Here is a 21,341-nt window from a genome sequence, read left to right on the forward strand (position 1 = left end):
AGAAGGGCAAGGGGTTGCCCAGAAGTGGATGGAGCCTCGGTTGGATCGAGAGGAGGGGGAGAGGCGACACTGCGAGAAGGGGAGGAGGAAGAGGCGTCGGATCTGGAATCCGACATTTGGGAAAGACTTCAAGGAAGAAGGCACGCGGTCACAACAGGACAGAGATGGAGGAAAGAGAGAATCGTATTTTAAAAGGGGAATGCACAGTACAAAAAGAAAAAGGAAATAGAGAGAGAAGAAGACCAACCTGGGGAAGGGAGAGAGTGGCTGATACGGGAGCTTTAGCAGAAGGAAAACACAGGGGACACCCGCGCGCTTGACCGGAGCAACCGAAATGAGAAGATGAGTGAGTGGTAGAGAAAATAAATCTAGAGGAGAGCAGGAGGCTAAATGAGAAAGAAGGAAGAATCGAGCGGGATTTTATAAGAGGTAAGGGTAAAACCGTAACTTGAGGGGAACTGAAATCGAGGGGACACCAAAAGGTAGCAGCCAAGGGATGACGCGTGGAGACACAGGAATCGAAGAGATGCATGCAATAGGCACGCAGGAAGCGCGTGAATCCAGTGATGCAAGGGAGATGGAAGGCCACGACTGGAAGATAGAGTAAGCCGGACTTTCGACCCCTTGATCGCAGGAGGATCGCGGACTCGAGAGGAGGGAGCATTTGTGGTGGTAGGATAGGGGGCCAAGGATATCAGTAGGCGGATGTGCCCAGGTCAACTTATGGTGCATAGCCGCGGTGCACAGGATCAGAATAAAGGCATGGGTCGTGGTATGGAAACCCTACGCGTGGAATGAAGAGGGCCGCAAGATGGGGGGACAGATGGAAGGCTAGGAGGGGGTGAGGGAGGATATAAAAGGAAAAGAGGAGGGGGGCTTCATTTGGTTGCGAAGTGAGTCAAGACCTAGGGAGGAGAGAGAGCGACTGTAAGAGAAGAGAAGTGAGGAAATAATGTTGGAGGTTATAATAGTGCTGAAGATCTAGTGAATAGTGTTTGTAATAGTAATTAGGATACAACAGTTTTGTTAAGTAACAAAATATTATGCTTTTGTGTCTTTGCTATGTCCTTTTTTTAGGATTATGTGGTTTACTAAGTCTGTGTTAGAAGAGGTGGCCGTAAGAGGCCGGTTCCCAAGGGTATTGTCTATGGCAAACCCAAAAACCAAGGTATTACTCAGTTGAAGTTCCAAAGAAACAAGATATCAGTTGAAGAGGAGCGTGGTGGTCGAAAGTTGGGTGGCTTGAAGGTTCTCAACTCTTACTGGCTCAACGAGATTTGTAGCAGAAGTATTTACCACTTTTTCTGTTGTGTTCTGTCACTCTGTGATTTCTCATTGTGTTTTCCTTGATGCAGGACTCTACTTATAAATACTTTGAGGTTATCCTTGTTGATGCTGCCCACAATGCAGTTCGAAATGACCCAAGGATCAACTAGATCTGCAAGGGAAAAGAATAGAACCAGCCAACAATGGGGACTCTCTTATGGGGACTCCCGTTGACTCACGTTGACTCTCGTTTGACTGTCGCGGTTTAGCTCTCAATGGTGGTTGTGTGTCCTTGGGGCTTCCTTGGAGGCTCTGTTCCCACCCAACAATAGCTAAAGGAAGCACCTTTAGTAGATCTCACTAAGAATAATGAAGAAAATGTTGCGAAAAGAGTTTCCTTTGCAGACAAAGTTCGCGGTGCTCAACCTCAACAACTAGACTTGGATTCTCTTCCAGTTCCAGAAATGAAAGGAAATATGCCAATGATTAAGCTACCAAAACAAGCAGTGGAATGAGGAAAGCTTTACTATAAGTACAGCCTTGTTGGTAGACTAGACTTCAGAAAGCTCAATGTAGAAGAAGCTCGTAGAATTGCATTGGAAACTTGGAAGCTAAAGGAAGATTGGAAGATCATTCCTCTTGGTAAAGGATTTTTCATGATTCGGCTAACTTGCGAGGATGACTGTAGGAAGATATGGTGTGGCGGTCCATGGAAATTCAAAGATCAAACTCTTCAATTAACAAAATGGACGCCTGATTTCGATCCTGACGTCCAGGTAAAATCTAGTGCTTTAGTTTGTATTAAGTTTCCAAAACTTGGACAACAATATTGGGATTATGAAATCTTGATGTCTATGGGTAGAGGACTTGGCTCTCCTGTTGGTGTTGACAAACATACTCTGCAAACATACTCTTCAGTATTGGTTGAAGTAGATCTTGCGAAACCAATACCAAACTAGATACTTGTTGAAGAGGACGAGCACACGTCTTTCCTTTAGGAAGTCAAAGTTGAAAAACTCCCAAAGTATTGTGGTCACTGCAAATCTGTTGGGCACTTTGTTGCAAAGTGCAAGGCACTGCAAAAAAGATTTAGACACGAAGAAGCAGTAGTGGGTGAGAAACAAGCTGAGGTTGTGCAAAAACAGAAGAAGAATAAGAGGAATAGAAACAAGAACAAAAATGTACCGATCGAACCAACGAACAATGTCTCGGTTGAGACGATGGTACAGTTCCCGTTGAGGTGCCTACTACAACACCAATTGAGGTGTTTCCAATTGATGTGGGCACCGTGGATATTGTAGTTGAGCAGCAAGCATACTACACCAAAACAGGGAATTAGTAACGTTCGCTTTTTTTCATTAGTAACAGTTTTTAAGCATAAGAGAGTTCCTCTCACTTTAATACCGTTAGCAATTATGAGGAACTGTTACAATGATTTTCCATTAAAATTGAATTAATTTCTAACATTTTTTTTGGAATTTTCTTACGAAATATATGCGTTGTCAAACCGTGAACACTACAAAAAAACACAAAAAAAATTAGAAATTTGGGAATTAAGTAAACTAAAAACTCGCGCTCTCTTGAAGTTTCACGTATTCACTCTTTAACTATAGAAAAAAAAACTATCTTTAATCGATTCACTCTCACAAATCTGTTTCGATCTCTCGCAACTAAATCTCTCAAATTTCTTTCAATCTCTCTCAAAACTGTTTCATTCTTGAGTTGTGTGCTGCCGCCGCTTGTAAGTACGCCTTCCCCTTCCTCTTCCTTTCAATTATGTAGGGTTTGGTAATTCTTCGGTAGCACTAATTAACTTCTCTCTCTCTCTCTCTCTCTCTCTCTCTCTCTCTCTCTCTCTCTCTCTCTCTCTCTCTCTGCTTTTTAATCCATTATGATCTAGGGATTTGCTCGGTTTGTTTCAGTCCAAGTTCGGTTTGAGTTGCTGCAAAAGGTACGATTTTTATTTTGCATTTGTGCGTGTTCTTCGAGCGAAACTACTATCTTGTAGTCTGATTGTTCTTGTCTGCAAAGGGGATGATTTTAGGGCTTATGATTTTTACTTTTGCATAAGAATCAGGCATAAAAGATAATTGTTTTTGAGTGTTGTTAGTTCTCTGTTTCAGTTTGTTGGGTTATTTTTACTCTTCTGCTACTACTACTAGTACTAGTATTGAGTGTAAATTTAATGTGTTTGTGTCAAATACGAGTGAGACTCATACATTTGGTGGTGGGTTGTAGAGCCACTTACATTCCATATATATCAATAATAAGCTCTTGATTGGACGCAATTTTAGCTTTGGATTGCGATAAGTTTAAAATTTTCATGTTTACTGGTGCTTAGTTTTGCATTTTATTTGGTGTATCCAATTTTTAAATCTAATAATGTAAGTCTTAAGTAATTATTGTTTTATGAATTTTTAATCTAGTTACAATGAGTTACCTCCTTGTTCATTGTGTTGATTTGGAACTATTATTGAAAAGTGTAGACTGTGGAGGCAACAAGTAATTATGCTGCCTGAGAGAACTTGCATTTGTGAGTGTTAAGTTGAGATAGGTTGTATAGAGATCCAATTGTGAGTAGATGAAATTGTTGTTGTATCTCTTTGCACTTTAGGAATAGCGGTAGCAGCTATGTTTACGAAACTTAAGCTGTCATGCTACTAAAGTCTATGGTGGACGTCTATGATTTTTTTTTTCCTGTTCACTTTTTTGGCTATTATATAGAACCTCTCCTTAGCTTATTTCATGTTGTTTTTCTGAGAATCAGAATTGAGCAATTGCCTCCCACAGAAAAGTCTTATATTGATGTCTCTGATGCAAGTAATTTAGTTCATGTACTACCTGAATTTTGAGTGAAGGATACAATTGAGTATGGTTTAGAGTTCATTGAGTCGGCGTTGAAGTGTTTAAAGATATGTTTCACCCAGTTCTTTGGTGTGGACAAGTGTATGCTCATTGGAGGGCTAGCATGATGGTTAACATTAGCAACAGTATTTCCCTCCTTTTGTTTGATGTTGGTACTCTTTCTGATTTGGCAATTAGCATTGGTGGTAGTAGTTAATAGTAGTAGCCTCCTTTGGCAGCAAAATTCTCACATCTCTAAGTTGCTCGAACCCACTATGTTCAAGATTCCACTTGTTTGTAGTAGTCTTGATCGATAAGAACTTGGTAGTTTTAATGTCTTTGAAATTGAATATTTGGGGTGCTCAACTTGAGTGGGGGAAAATGGTTATGGGGAAGCATTATGCTTGTAGTGACTAGTTGAAGGTATTTTTTTCTGTAACCTTTTCTTACTACTTCGAAATCACTTATTGTTTAGTCTATGTAAGTTCATTCATTACTGGTTTTGTTCTTATTAATGGGTTGTTAGTTGTGGTGTTAATTAGTTTGTTCAAGGAATGTCCACACCCAAATGACAAACAACGTATGAAACTTAGCCAAGAACTTGGACTTAAACCTAGTCAAGTTAAGTTATGGTTCCAAAATCGACGAACTCAGATGAAGGTGGGTGTTCTTAGCTTTTATTTCTACTTTCTTTATTATGCACGATTTCTAAGTTACAATTGTATACATGCGTAGTAAAAACAAATCAGAAAAATAAAAGACAATCCAAAACCAAAGGATGTCGTACTCATCTCTCTCACTTTCTCACTTTCAGAGGGCCGAGAAGTGGATACTTCAAACCTAGACTACCTGATCTAAAACGAATTGAAGGTAAGTTTTTTGTCTTCTTCTTCTTCTTCTCTTTTTAGGGTTTGGAAAATTTAGATTTTTTATTTTTGCTTCTTCCTCTTTGGTTTTTTAGTTATTAGTAAAGATATTTCAATTCTTTTCTTTACTTGTTGTCATTATTGGTGTTGGGTTTAATTGGATTTCAATTTTTTGTTTTAGAACGAGGTAGGGTTTTGTCAATGGTACGCTCAACATTTCTGATTGGGTCAATTAATTTTGCTAACGGGTTTTTGAACACAAGTGTGTTGATTATCTCTTAATATTCGCTGAATATTTTAAATTGTTTCATAAAAATTATGTCATTGTTCAAAAGTTTTAATTTTTACTATTTTTTCACCTTTCGCAGATCTTGTTTCAATCTCTTGGTTCAAGGGAAAAAGGTATGAAAACGGTGGATTTTAGAATTTTGTTGTTAGTTTTAGTGTGTATTCCCAATAGATTTTTCTTGTTGATCTATGATTAACATGGTTGCAGACTTGACGCGGAAATAGTGATAAAATGATTCTACCTTCCGAAATAGGCAGCAAACATTATCTACCTTACCTTTAGATATGGGCATAGAGTCGTAGACACATAGTTATGTAATTTGCTATGGCTTATTAGCCACCATTGCTTGATGCTATAACCGTGTGAACTACAAAATTATGAGGCATTACTTGGAGTCACTCTGTTCAGATTTGTGGTCGCATACAATTATTAGTGTACTAACAGTGGCAATGTTAAATCAATGATGTGTACTCTTGTTAGCACCATCGTTTGTTAACACCCATCTTTTATGATCCTTAACTTATTTATCTAATGTATGCTATACAATTTGCTTGAAAAGATTATATCTAGAGCTTGTTGTCTCGTGTCATTGAATTAATCATATTTCTCATATTTGTTTCATTACCAACAAAAAGGAAAAGAAATACTTTATAAGTCTTAGTCTTAGTTTGCTTTCTTTACAGCTGCCATGTTAACCATTGCACTTATATGTCGTGTTAATTCTTTAATTTTTTTTCTGCAGTCAAGTCCAATCGATCTAGATGTTTTCTATTCATAAGCCTGTTTAGATAGATTTTGAAGATACATGGCCTCTTTTTATGAAATATAGATTTGTTCATGAAGCAATGCAAGTAGAGGTTTTGAATAACAAATCTGCTGCTCAAGTATTCATGAAAGGACTCACTGTGTATTATTCATAAACTGTAACACTTGCATTTGACCTTTGTGAGGGTACTTTTTTTTTCAGCATGTGCATGTTGCTAAGCCATATATGTCATGGCTTTGTCTAATGGGTGTTCTTGTATTGCATTTCACATTTTAGGGATTTATCTTCTAATGATCTCATTGGACCTGTGCCTAAGCTTAAGGTATTTCGTATAATATCTCTTTGTTGCATTTAAAAGTTTTCTCTATAGTCAACAAATTGGGATGAACGGTCTATGGGGTAGTTGGCAGAATGTGGTTAGTGATAGTAATTGCTTCTAATGTATTATAGTTGCACAAAATTACATGTGTACACACATCATTTGTCTTATTAGAGGACTATATTGATCACAAGGTTTCAAGAAATTTAGAATTTATGTGGTGTAGACTCATTTAACTTAGGTGACCAGAAAAATATTAGTTTTTTTTATCTTGTTTGAACTTTTCACTCTTTGTATGTTTCCCTCCATATAGCTATGTATGGTGCAACACAAAATGCCTTTAGCTACACTTTTCGTTGTTTCTACCTTCAAAAAGGAAAATTGTGATAAGTGGGTGTCATGAAAACATAATCTAGCTTATTGAGGATTTCATGCTTATATCAATGTTATTGAGATGAAGAAGATCCGTCAAATTAGGGCCTTTTTCTTTGTTTGAATATCCTTCCAAGTACAGACCTATAGGTGCACTTCTATTCAGATGTAGGCAGGCTTCAAGACTAGGTATGACCTTGTTTCTTCGTGTATCAAGAATGTGCTGCTGTGAGATAGATTAAAATCGTTCTTTGTGAGACTAGGTCGACCTTGTTTTCTTGTTATTATTTTTATGACATCATTAGGTTGTCTCACTTTGAAATGGACTTAAACTATGTCGGGGATGCAGGAGTCGGGTTGGTGATAAAGATCTCACACCATTAATCGACCCTTTGATACAACCTGGCGAAGAATTTAAACACTAGCCCAAGACTCCAAGTCCGTTTCTTTTCAAGTAATATCTCTTTTGTGTGAATTGAATTCTATTTACTTATTTGAAATAGGGTAATAAACTATACGATGTTTGTCCTGAATGGGCTATATTCTACAAGTAATGTGATAATTTCTCACAAGCTCATTATACTAGCTATGGGCTTTGAGCCTCTGACCAGTCTTAGGCTATGGGCAAGAGATAAAAAAATATATGGTCCGATGAAAAGCTTTAGAGGAAGCTTCTGTGAGGAGAAGCGAGTAAGTAAGCTGTCTTGCAATAACTTGCTTTCAGCAGAGGTGAATACATCCATCCATTTGTAATCAAGTTTATAGTTTACATCCATTTTTGTTATTTTTCCTACCTTCTAGACTTTTTAGAAGCTTGTGTAGCATTTGACTAGTAGCATAATAGCCTCAATGTGGGGTGCTTGTAACATGCAGGTCACAACTTGTAGTCAATTGGCGGCACTTTCAGATAAAGGTAAATATTATTCTTATTGCTTTTACATGGCTGTTCAAGCTCATCCATATCATTTGGTTGGCTTCTCTTTATTTGGTGGTGCTTAACAAGATTGGATGGGCTGTGGTGGTAGATTTAATGAGTTTTCTTCTTCTCAACAACTATAACAATATATAGAAATGTTTCAGCTCCAGCAGAGACATAATCAGTTTTTAGGACAAGTAGGGTGTTAATCCTACAAATAGTGATAGTTACAGATATAGTGATGTTCCTTCAATGGGGTTTTCTCAATCTTTATTAGCAAATTTGCATTGTGTTTTTGAGTTTTGTACTTGAATTTTCTTAACCTAGTTGTTGAAATATCTATTAGGGATAAATTCTGACAAGCCTTTAGCCCCTAGTGCGAAATTTCTTTTCATTTTCGAGTACAGAAGGCTTGTATCTGGTAATATTATACAATGTTTGTTTTTGTATCTTTTTCTTTTATTCACTTTGGTCCAAGAATAGATCTATTCAAGGGTCTCGTTGTATATTTGAACGAATGCATCTCTGTTTGGTGATGTATTGGAACGTAGATGGAGATCAGCAACATGAGACCTAGCAGTTAATGAAAGGTAAGGTCCTCGTGTGGTTTTCTTTTGTTTCATATGTCACAAGTGTATGCGGGTGTTAGAATATTCATGAGTTTTGTTTTGGAAGATGAGTTCTTACATATGAGTAGTGTGAATGTATGGTGTATATATATTCGAAGTGTGGTATCTATGGTTGGAACTAATAGAGGTGTATAACACTGATATAAGTGGAAGTGATGTATATGTTATTTTAATTTTAATTTTGGTATATAATTTATAGTGTCCTTATGATTCGAGGATTGGTTATTTGACTTAACTGACATTGGTCGAGATGGTTAAGTAGCTGGTTCTACGAATCAATAAATATTTGAGTAGTTGGGTTTACGACCGAAGTCTGAGGTTTTAATATATGTTATGAAAGTATATTATTTGATTTTCAGGTTATGACAGGATTTATGTCTATGAAATGTTGAAAATACAGAGGAAATTCTACCGAAATTTTTATGTTTTTCGTCAAGGTGTCTGACAAGGTTATAGGGTTTTGGGGCGGTACATAAACTTTCATGTCTATACTATGCTTCTATTGCTACTAGTCTGCTACTAGGCTGCTACCACTCTCTTTTTTGAATTCTGAAGTTTGAGTATAAGGAGCTACTACTTAAGAATAAGATATATATAAGTATATATCTATACATATTTGTTTTCTACTGCCTGACTCTCTTTTATTTATTTCTATTGGTGTATACGATGAAATGAACTTTTTTGATGATACCATCCCAAAGTCATCCCCTGATGCTTGCAACTATTGAAGGTGGGAGTTCTGTACAAATGACGTGAGAGCTTGAGTTTAAGGATAAGTCCCATTGATTTGGAAAACAATGTGTATTTCATTCGTGGCAAGTCTTATTTATGAAAAGACGTTTTGGTGATATTATTTTAATAAAAGATTATGTGATTGGATGTATTTGTGAGATTTCTTGTTTATATTATGGACGATTGTAGAATACCCAATAAGTGGGCGCATCTTTATGCAGGCTCAGTAGTCTCCCAGAAAGGGTGGTTTTGGGGGAAATTATTTTTTTTTACATATGAAATAGTTTTGTAACGGTGGAAAACCGTAACTAAGCTTTGTAATATGTAACACTTACGAAGCAACAAAACCGTTACCAAAACGTTACAAATTCTATAGATCAGTAACACAAAAAAACGTTACTAACTTTATAAAACCGTTACTGTTGTTAGAAAAGAGTAACACAAAAAAAAAAGTGTTACTAATTTTATAAAACCGTTACTGTTGTTAGAAAAGAGTAACGGTCAAAAAGCGTTAGTAACTCTATAAAAACCGTTACTATTGTTAGAAAAGAGTAACATAATTAAGCAAAGAAAACCGTTAGCAAATATTTTTAGTTACGGAAAAAACCGTTACAATAAATAATTATGTAACAGTTTAAAACCGTTACGAATATTAATAATGAATTAGAAACGCCAAAACTGTGACGCAAAAAAACCGTTACAAATATTTTTAGTAACGGTTTCTGACCGTTAGGAATGTCCTGTTTTGGTATAGCAACTGAGGAGGATGCACAAACACAAGAAGATGGAACTGATCACGTTGAAGCAATACCACAAGTTGGGGTAGCATAACATATAGTTACTGATGTTGTTGCATTGCTTCCACTAGCTGTGGAAATGCAATGAATGCATCCTTTGAATGCACCGCAAGCGGAGGTTACAACTACTAACTGCTCTCTAACTGTTGAAAATTTTGTTTCTCCAACTCTGTGTAGTCTTGCACACTACATTGCACCTCCACTCAGAGTTACTATAGCTGAAAATACAATTGTGCCGCAAGAGAATAGTTGAGCAGCTGATTCCTATTCTCCCATTACGAGGACTATAAAGAGTGGAGCTTTAGACCCGATTCCTCTTCAACGATGAGAATGGCTGAGTTCAATTCTTCTTCCACTACTGGAGAGGGAAACAGGCTCAAATTATTGAATGAGGCAAATTCACTGCTAAGATCGGTTAATTGGGCTGACCTCGCAGATGATGATGAAAATGCCGAGGATGGTAAAGAACCATGGCAGAAGATAGCAAAGAAAAAGTATAAGCCTGCATGGATGTCGCAGGAGCAGGTTGATGATGAGGATAACTCACAGGATGGTGATGAACCATGGCAGTTTCAAAAGGAGAAAGGAAGCAAGACAAAGGGGAAAGATGTGGATCTGACTGCTCTTCCACCCAGGGCAAGGAAAATTCCAGCAAGATATAAATGATTTACTTTTCTAGAAATACACATGGTTTAGACTTTGGAATGAAGGCTTTATCCCTTCATGGAATGTTTTGGTTTCAAAGTGGGAACTTAATCCAGCCCGGGTGGTGCTTAACCCTTAGATTGTAAACTTATTATTATATATTTTGCCTGCAAAAACTGGATCTGCAATCTTGTACACAAGCACAGAGAGCTTCGAGGACTCACCTCGGCTGGAAAGAAGTATAGGGGTCTCCGCGGAAGGGGACACTTGCACACCAAGGCAAGGCCCTCTCGAAGGGCAACTTGGAAGAGGAACAACACCCTTTCTCTCAGACGCTACCGTTGATTTTAGTAGTACTTTTTGGGTGTTTTGGTGTCATTCTGTTGTTTATTTGATAATTCTCAGTTCCAGCCAGGCCTGAAAGTTTTGGATACAGAGGGGACTATATTTTGAATTGTATTCCTAGATTACAGTATGGCTCGTTTCTTTATGAATTTGATAGTTGTGAGATCTTGTTGTTTTAAAGTTAGATAAGGCCCAATTTGTCAATTATATTCAGGTTATTTAGGTGAATATTCAGAACTGAAAAAAGAAAAGTCCCTTTACTGGCTTGAAGTCCTTTATGCACTTGGCTGTTGGGAGGGTTATTCAGCATGTAGGTTTTTTGTGCTGATTTAGCTTTCATGAAAGTCTTGGATATTGAGTCGTGTGTATGGTATGATGGATTTTTAAAACGGATGGGTTTGAAATTTTGAATACCTAAGGATTATGGGGGAGAACCTCGAGATATCTTTATAAATGCAGTCTTTGTCAGGAAAATGTTTGGAAAGTGATACTTGAAAATTTTGAGATGGATTAATTAGCAACGAAAACATCATGGTGGTTGCTCTTAACTAAAAATATCATGGTGGCTCCGAAGATATAATTGTAGCTAATGTGTAGATAAACATTCACAACAAATGAGCTTATAGCCCCCGTTTCCAGAACTTTGTAAGTTATTTTATTTTGCAAAACTGAATCGGGGGACCCCCATATGATGATGGGGATGGCTCTTTAGTCTTTCTGTTGCCTGCAATGTATTTTGGGTGTTATGGAATATTGAGGGTGAGGTATGCACATTCAGTATGCATATACACAATCAGTGAACGTGTATAGGGTATGCAAAATATATATGCATACCTATTGGGATATGCAACACAATTTGTATGCATACAGATTGAGGTACACACATATATCTTGTTATGTTATTCTCTCTTGTTATTTTTGCATGTCAAGATTTGTATGCACAATCAGTGTCCAAACGTAAGAGAAAAACTTCGGTCCATAGCGCTTAGGACGCAAAACCGTCCATAGCGCCTATGCACCACACACGTGTCCCATGCTACAACCTTTATTAACTCTGGTTTTTTTTGGGTAACTCTAGTTAACTCTCCCCTATTTTCTCTCTCACCTAATAAACTAGCGCCCAAAAAAAATGAGTTGGCTATATTGCCTTTTAGTTTGATGGAAAATATACAACTGACTATAGTTGCCTGATAGCATTCCTCAAAGTTCAAAAACAGCTTCATGAAGAATGTTGACTTACAAGATGTTAATTAAAATACCAACTACGATACGAAAAGACATAAAAGCAACCTGTTTCGCATTCCATTTTCTACCACTTTTATGCTAAATCTATCTGTAATTCAATTGGATTTTTCACATTCACCACACAACAAGTTTCTCAATTTTTTAATATCCACATAGTCCTAACAAACACCAGCAGGCAAACAGTATAACCCAATTGAACAATTTCATTATGCACCAACCAAAGCCTATTGGCAAGGTACAACATTAGCTACTGCTTCCAACGTTCTCCTTACTTCCGTATGTGGGTCAAAGAGTTCAGCAGGGATTTTTCCATAAATGTTCGGCTTCAATGGTGAAGCTCCAACATCCAATAATATTCTCACAACATCCACATGCTCACCTCTTGCTGCGTGATGCAGAGGCGTATCGCCTTCCACATCAATTGTGTCTAGTATCCGCTTCAAACAATCTGAGCTGTTAGCAGCATTGATCAGAAGCTAGGCAATTTCGGCAAAACCCCCTGCACAAGCATCATGAAGAGGAATTGCCCCATCCTCATCCTTGGTTTCCAAGCAAGCTCCCCTTTGCACGAGTAATTGGACACAGGACAAATAACCATAGAGACAAGTCAAATGAAGGGCAGTATCTCCATCTTCCAAGGGTTCGTCAGTGCTTCCACTCAAGTTATCAAGAGCATTAGTAAGGGCAGTGAGATTGCCTGAATGAGCAGCTTCTGCTAAAGGGCGAAGGTGTGGAGGTGTTTCAGTATCAAATTCTTCGAGTACTTCTTCAAACAGACCTTCTTCTTCTTCTTCTTCGCCATCAATCATTCCATTTCTTCTACTTGGAACCGCAATTTCTTCTTCGCCATCAATCATAAAAATAGCTTGTATATCAAAAATAGATAGCTACTACAAATTAATCAAAAAAATTGTACCACAATCCATAACAAAATAACAGAATGGCTGAGTTCGATAATCCACGATAAACTTTTGATCAAAAAGAAATAACGATGTTGCTTTTGCAAAGTATCCCTGTCCCATATTGTTAGCTGCATCACAAAATTTGTTTGGGAAAAGACTTGTTAGACGAAGTCTATTGTATCTTCATGGTGACTCCCTTGTAATGCTTGGGTGCCCATGTGTAGAGAAAAATTTGTTTGTTTCTCCGGTCGAGCGGCCGAGGCCAGAGTTAAAGCGACTTCGCTCACTACTCCGATAACTTAGCGCCCGCTCAAAAGAAGCGGCGCCAGGCCATGGTTTTAACACGGCGCCCAAGGCCAGAGGGTAGGGGCGCGCCTTCGCCGTGTCTTTTTGCGGGCCTCGCTTACAAGAATCGCGATTTTTGGTTTTGGAATAAAAACAAAATCAGTTTTTGGAAAACCTAACTTTTCCAAAACCAAGAAAAGAGAGTGATTACAAGAGAACAATTCTTTGTGAGTTGAGTGTTCATTCTTTGTGAGTGAATTGAGAGAGACTTGTCGGTTACTCGGACATCTAGTAAAGCTTGGAACTTCGCAGTGTGGAAGTAGGCAAATTGCGAACCACGATATATCTCGTCTTGTGGTTTGTTCTTCTTTTACATTGATTGTTTTATTTCATATACTTGTTATTTGATATTGAGAAGTGTTGGGATATTGCTTGGAGGGTGTTGAAGTCTTGTCTATTGAGAAAGATCAATCTTTGTGTAGGATTGATCCGTTTTGGTAATGGGTAACGTTGTTTCCTTGATTAATTATTCACAACAATTGGTATCGGGCGTAGGTATAACGACCTAGGATTTTGAGTTTAGTACTAAAAATTTGTGTAGACAAGGTGTTCGATTAAATTCGAGGTGAAACTGTTTCTTTTGGGTTATTGTGTGTAACTTGAAAGATGGCTCCCAAGATGTCAAACGCAAGGTTTGAAGTAGAAGTTTAATGGGAAGAATAACTTTGGGATTTGGCAAGTCCAAGTAAAGGACATCCTCATCCAACAAGGTTTGCCAAGGCTTTGAAGCGGGATTAAATCTAAGGCGGCGAAAGTATGAGTAATGATGATTGGGAAGAGTTCGATCTTCGGGCTTGTTCATCAATCCGGTTATGTCTTGCTAATGAGGTCATGTATAGTGTGATGGGAGAAAATACCTGCGGTATTTGGCTCAAACTAGAGTCTATGTATATGACCAAGAGCATGACGAACAAGATGTACCTTAAGAAAGCGTCTTTATCGGTACATGATGGTCGATGGTTCAACGATGCAAAGAGCACGTGGAGTGAGTTCCGTCGGCGTCTAGCGGATTATTTGAATGTTGGTATGAAGATGGATGATGAGGATCAAGCGGCATGTTTAATATTCTCCTTGCGAGAAAAGCTATGAGCATCTAATGACTACATTCATGAAGCAGAGAAGTCGTCGATCTTGGCGAAGTTGAGTGCTCTTCTTTCTTATGAGTTAATGAAGAAGACACGTGTAGAGAATAGCATTGATGCAAGTCGAGGGGGCTAGTGGCAAGAGGAAATTCGATCCGAAACGAGTAATTATTCAAGTAATGATAATTCTAGGTCCAAGTCAAAGAAGCCTTTAAAACATGTACAGTGATTCTACAATTGCAATGAAAAAGGACATTACGCAAGTAATTGTCCCCACCAAGAAAGAGAACAAAGAGATGATGGTCGAAGAAAGGTAAGGCAAAATTTGAGGCAAATTATGCTTCGTGCTCAAGAAGAGGATGAGTTAGGTCTTTGTGTGTCCACACAAGACTATATGACCGAGAGGTGGATTCTTGATTCCGGATGTTCCTATCATATGTGCCCGAATAGAAAGTGGTTTACTTCTTATGAGAGCATTGATGGTGGTTCTATTTTAATGGGTAATGACGTTGCTTGTAAGACGGTAGGAATTGGAACTATACGGGTCAAGATGTATGATGGTGTAGTGAGGACTCTAACCGATGTGAGACATGTTCCTGAGCTAAAGAAAAGTCTTATTTCTCTTGGTACCTTGGATTCCAAAGGCCACAAGTTTGTGGGCGAAGGTGGAGTCCTAAATATTGTTAATGGCTCTTTAATTGTTATGAAGGGTCAAAAATATGGAACCTTGTATACTCTGATTGGTAGTACGGTGATAGGCGATGTAGCAGTGGGTGCATGTAGTAATGATTCTGAGTGCACTAAGATGTGGCATATGCGTTTAGGGCATATGAGTGAAAAGGGTTTGTCTGAGTTGTGCAAGCGAGGGTTCTTGAAGAACTTGAAGAAGCCAAGTATGGGGTTCCGTGGAGCATTGGCGTCTATGGGAAGCAATCGCGAGAGTCAAGTTCAAGTCAAGCAAGCACACGACAACGAGGCATCCTTGATTATGTGCATACGGATGTTTGGGGACCCTCCAGGGTGGCTTCAAAGGGAGGTAACCGCTATTATGTCTCATTCATTGATGATCATACTCGCTATGTGTGGGTGTATATGATGAAATCGAAAGATGAAGTGTTTGAGACATTTACGAAGTGGAAGGCAAGGGTTGAGAATCGCATGATAGGAAGGTAAAGACATTACGGTCCGACAATGGTACTTGAGTATACCTATGGACCTTTCCAAGAGTTCGGCAGGCGCTAAATGTGGAATTGCTAGACCTTTGGACGGTCGGGGGCACGCATACGCAATGAGAATGGAATGGCGAGAGGATGAATAGAACTTTGCTTGAAAGAGCAAGATGTTTATTGTCTAATGCCGCCTAGGCAAAGAGTATTAGGCGATGCGGTGTCCATGGCGTGTTACTGTCTAATAGGTCACCGATACCGCTATAGATTGCGGGACACCTTATGAGGTGTGGTCGTAACCCGGTGATTATAGTATCTCTTGAAAGTGTTTGGATCGACGACTTACTACCATGTGAGGGACAAAGCAAGCTAGATCCACAGAGCTAAGAAGGCCATATTCTTAGCTTTCGCCAAATGGGGTAAAGGGATACAGATTGTGGTGTCTAGAAGCCCACAAGTTCCCCGGTCGCCAGAGATGTTACTTTTGATGAGACTCGCGTGTTATCTTCGATAGTTTCGGAAGTAGCCGGGCGAGAATGGTGAGTCTATAGAAGTTCAAGCTCCGAGCTTGAGTTGTCCGATGCGCCAGATATTTGGTTAGATCATGATGAGGTACCAAATCATGGAACCCACACACAACAGGGAAGAAGAGCAAGAGCATCCCGAACTTGTAGTGGCTGACCCCAAAGCCACGAGAGACAAGTTAAAGAAGTGCACAAGTATGGGCACGAAGCCGTGAAACACTATGGTCGTGGATTTAGTGGCATATGCACCGAATATCGAAGATGATGAGCGGATAGCTTCAAGGAAGGCGTTAGAGATGCTCATTCTGAGAGATTGGTTGGTAGCTATGCAAGCAGAGATGGAATCTCTTGATAAAAATCACACATGGGACCTAGTTTTATTGCCCAAAGCGGCAAAAGGACTATCGGCAAATAAATGGGTGTTCGAGGAAAAAGAGGTCCTTCCTGAGTCCGACAGTACTGGGTACAAGGCAAGAGTGGTAGCAAAGGGTTTTTCACAGAAGGAAGGAGTTGACTACAATGAGGTATTTTCCCCGGTGGTCAAACATACGTCCATTCGTGTGTTATTAAGTTTAGTTGCTCACTTCAACTGGGAGTTAGAGCAACTTGATGTGAAAACTGCTTTCTTGCATGGGGACTTGGAAGAAGAGATCTATATGAGACAACCTGAAGGGTTTGTCGCTTCTTGAAAAGAAGATTATGTATGCAAATTGAATCGGTCCTTTATGCGGGTTAAAGCAATCGCCTGCAATGGTACAAGCGCGCTTTGACACATTCATGATGCAACATGAGTACACCCGTAAGTATGACTGGCCGTGGTCTACTTTAGAAGGCTTCGTGGTAATGACTTCATCTATCTCCCTTTATGTGGATGACATGCTTATTGCTTCCAAAAGCATGGTGGAGATAGACAAGTTGAAATCTCAACTTAGCTCGAAGTTTGAGATGAAAGACTTAGGTGGAGCCAAGAAGATCTTGGGCATGGAGATTGACAGAGATAGGAAGAAGCGGACGGATAGTTGTATCTCGAAGAAATACATTCGAAAGTAATTTTCGATTTGGTATGGAGAATGCAAAGTCGGTTTCTACTCCTTTATTTGGGCATTTTAGGCTTTCACCTAAGTTCTCTCCTAGTTCGATTGGAGGAACAAAACATATGGCTAATGTTCTTATGCAAGTGCAGGTGGGTAGTTTGATGTATGCTATGGTGTGCACACGCCCCGGACATTTCCACGTGATTAGTGTTGTGGCGGTATATGGCAAATCGGGAAGCAAACATTGGGAGGCAGTGAAATGGGTACTAAGGTACTTGAAGGGTACTTTGGATGTGGGATTAGCTTATGGTGGAGGCACTTGTTATGTCAGTGGGTTTGTGGATTCCGATTATGCGGTGATCTAGATAGACGACGATCGACTACTGGTTATGTGTTTATGATGCATGGTGCACCGGTTAGTTGGAGGTCTATGCTACAGGCTACAGTTGCTCTATCTACTACTGAGGCAGAGTATATGGCAGTGGCAGAGGCAGTGAAAGAGGCACTATGGCTTCGAGGTCTTCTAGATGATTTGGGTATTGAGCGTAAACGGTGTTCTTTGTGTATTGTGATAGTCAGAGTGCTATTCATTTGGCGAAGAACCAAGTTCATCATGGTCGGACCAAGCATATTGATGTCCGATATCACTTTATACGGGATGTCGTTGAGGATGGTGATGTAGCACTTGAGAAAGTAGACACCCATGACAACCCTGCTGATATGCTGACGAAAGTTGTCACCGGAGTTAAGTTCCAACACTGTTTGGACTTGCTCCAAATCCTACATGTTTGAAAGAGCCCTGTGTGGGCATAGCCCTTCGGCGGTTGATCGCGAAGTCTTCCTTCTTTGGAAGTGTTCCTACTTTGGAAGTGATCTTGCTGGATGTGTTCGGCTTGGTTTTATGTGTTAAAACCTCACCGAGGTGGAGAATGTAGAGAAAATTTCTGTTTCTCACGGTCAGAGCGCCGCCAGAAGGGCGCGACTTTCGCTCACTACTCCGATAACTTAGCGCCCAGCCAAAGCGCCGCCATGGCTTGGCCTTTTTTAACAAGGCCAGCCAGAGCCAGAGAGTAGAGCTGGCCCAGCGCTTCAGTCTTTTGCGGGCCTCGCATACGAAGAATCGCGATTTTTGGTTTTGGTATAAAACAAAATCAGTTTTTTGGAAAACCTAACTTTTCCAAAACCAAGAAAGAGAGTGATTACAAGAGAACAATTCTTTGTGAGTTGAGTGTTCATTCTTTGTGAGTGAATTGAGAGAGACTTGTAATCAGTTACTCCGGACATCTAGTAAAGCTTGGAACTCGCAGTGTGGAAGTAGGCAAATTGCCGAACCACGATATATCTCGTCTTGTGGTTTGTTCTTCTTTTACATTGATTGTTTTATTTCATATACTTGTTATTTGATATTGAGAAGTGTTGGGATATTGCTTGGAGGGTGTTGAAGTCTTGTCTATTGAGAAAGATCAATCTTTGTGTAGGATTGATCCGTTTGGTGTGGGTAACGTTGTTTCCGCAGTTAATTATTCACAACACCATGGATAGTTGAGTTAAGAGTCCAAGAAATCCCTACGGTACACCAACACAAATAGCATGCAAATAGCATGCATGCAACATATGTATCATTCTCTATCTATAAGCTTTTAGTTAACATAAAATTGTATTCAAAGGAAGTAAGAAAGTGATACATGGTCAAATTGAAAAGTATCCATTTCTGCTTGTAGTGTTGCTTGTGTGGTATGAGCAATGGATTCCTATACATTTATAAAATCATGTAACCAACTACCCCAACATAAAATCTAATGCAAAATGATTTAATTAACAACTTTTACTTTATATTATACCTGAGAAGTATGGTAGGGAACAAAATATGCTGTCATGTTTGAAACACCACTTATGTCTTCGGTGCTAGAATATGGTGGATGCCCATGCTGAGCTACCTAATATATGAGTAAAGACAAAATTTATATAATTAAAGGTAAGTATGAGCATATATTGAATGTCATTGATTACAAATAGAAATGTTTTTTTTTTAAAAAGAAACCTTTGTATGTACAACTACTTCGTGTAGTCCATCATCTGCCATAGCATAATCATCCTTATTTCTTTTTGTATTCGGGCCTAAAAAAAATGGCAACTTTATTAGAAAGTGTAAACTGAAATACATATAAAAATTTATAAGGAATAACTTACCACGTCTGCCATTTCTAGAATTTCTTTGAGCTTTGGCTGTCCTTTTCTTCTTCTCCAATGCATACTTGATTTTACAATATTTGTGGTCCTTATTTTTCTTGCACGGCGGATCTTTTAACCTGATATTGTGTTCCACATGGCTTCCACCACTCTCTTTATGTGTGCTTGCAATTTTGTCAAATAGACCATGATCACTTATTTGTAAGCATTGATCCATTTTTCTCAACAAAATCATTAGCTCTTCCTTTCCTAACTCATAGGATTGGAGAGTAGTAGCAGCTTTCACTGTATAAGCAAGAGCAATGTGAGCCAACTCACTATAACGTAAAGCTGGAGATGTTTTAGAGCCAACTTCTGCTATTTTACTCTCATCAATAACAAGACCAGATGTTGCATCTTCGGTCCACCTATGTAGATAGTATTGCTGCGGTATACTCGACAATTGCCTTCTTCAATGTGTTCCTCAAAATAATTCAAACATTATAACAGTTGATGCTGAAAACGCTTGAAGATGGTCCTTGTATACTTTCCAGCTGCTTCTTCCTCTACTTTCCATCTTGACTTCAAGATTGGTGATGTCTGCCTTGAGTCAAAATCTTCAGAAATTTCTTGTTCACTTCGATCCAATACCACTTCCTCATATTTTGTGACAAACTCTCGTAAAAGCATGGTCCTTTTGAAATACTTCTTGAAATAACTATTCATGCTCTCGCTTGTAGTAGTTGTGATGCCCCTGACAAAAAATATTCTCTCGCAAGCACTAGTGCCCATTTTTTCCTTAATTTATATAAATTTAGTAGCCAACTATTTTTCTCTAAACCATACTCTTTAAGCAACATATTCTAACATGAATCAAACTGTTCCTCTGTCTCATTATTGTAAATGCAATTACTAAAACTTGTCGCAAAAGAAGTAAACTTGTCGAAAACATGAGAAAGATTTTTCGCTGCATTTAGATTGATATGCCACAAACACAAACGATGATGTGCATCAGGAAATACACTCACAATTGCATTTCCAATAGCTTGAGCCTGGTCAGTGAAAATTGTCTTTGGTTGCTTACCCTTCATTGCTTGTAGAAATGCTTTGAATAGCCATTCAAATGACTCAATCGTCTCATCTAAGAGTAAACCACAACTAAATAGCACGGACTGCCCATGATGATTGACTCCCACAAACGGTGCATATGGTAAGTTATACCCATTGGTTTTGTAGGTGGTGTCAAAACATACAACATCACTGAAGAAACTATAGTCCACTCTTGATTTTGCATCACACCAAAAACAGCTAGAAAATTGATTGTTATCATCCATATCTATGGTATAGAAAAAAGAACGATTCCTCATTTTCATGTCCATGAAATACTTGAGTAAATTCTGTGCATCTCCTTTCTTGAGGATCTCACTTTGTTTTCTTTGGACATGGTTCTTCAAATCCTTTTTTGTGAAATTCATGTTTTGAAATCCGCCTACTTCATTACGCATATATGAATGGATCTTTGAGGCACCTATCCCCGTTGTTGACATACTATCAATAACACCACCTTGGGAAAATTCAATTTTCCGCTGCGACTTCAACTTATGAACTTCAGATTGCTTCGCCAGATCATGGTTGTGTTCTTCCATAAACTTTATCAATTTATATTGCCCGTCATATTGTAACTGGATTACAAAGCATGCTTTACAACCAACTCGTGTAATTGGTCATGGCTTTTTGGGGGAAACCAATTGTGTGCGATTCCTACTAATACCTTCTCTCGAACAACAGAATTCCCTCTTCAGTATTGTTTTATCCTTCTTACGCGAGAAGGTAGTATGATTAATTCTAATGCTGAAACCTATGAATCTGGCATAAACATTGTAGAAATCGTAGGCTTCATAAACTGAATGGAATAACATATTGAGTTTAGGAATACTACCCCATATATTATTTGATTCAACCGGCAATGGCTCTTTGTTCTCGTCATTCTCTTCAGTTGAATCCTCAGAGTCGGACTATACTTGCAAAGCTTCTTCTGCAATTAACAAAATGTACATAGTTAACCACAAAATTGCAATCACATACTTG

The 21,341-nt window shown here is 38.8% G+C and overlaps 2 pseudogenes; both read right to left on the reverse strand.

Annotated features, from left to right (window-relative positions):
• Positions 1–11,956: 11,956 nt before the first annotated feature.
• Positions 11,957–13,033, reverse strand: LOC147518601 (uncharacterized; annotated as a pseudogene).
• Positions 13,034–20,116: 7,083 nt separating this feature from the next.
• On the reverse strand, positions 20,117–20,899 carry LOC147518602 (protein FAR1-RELATED SEQUENCE 5 pseudogene; annotated as a pseudogene).
• Between the last annotated feature and the right edge of the window lie 442 nt (positions 20,900–21,341).

Source organism: Coptis chinensis, chromosome 2 (genome assembly GCF_015680905.1).
Source record: "Coptis chinensis isolate HL-2020 chromosome 2, ASM1568090v1, whole genome shotgun sequence".
Lineage (NCBI taxonomy): Eukaryota > Viridiplantae > Streptophyta > Magnoliopsida > Ranunculales > Ranunculaceae > Coptis > Coptis chinensis.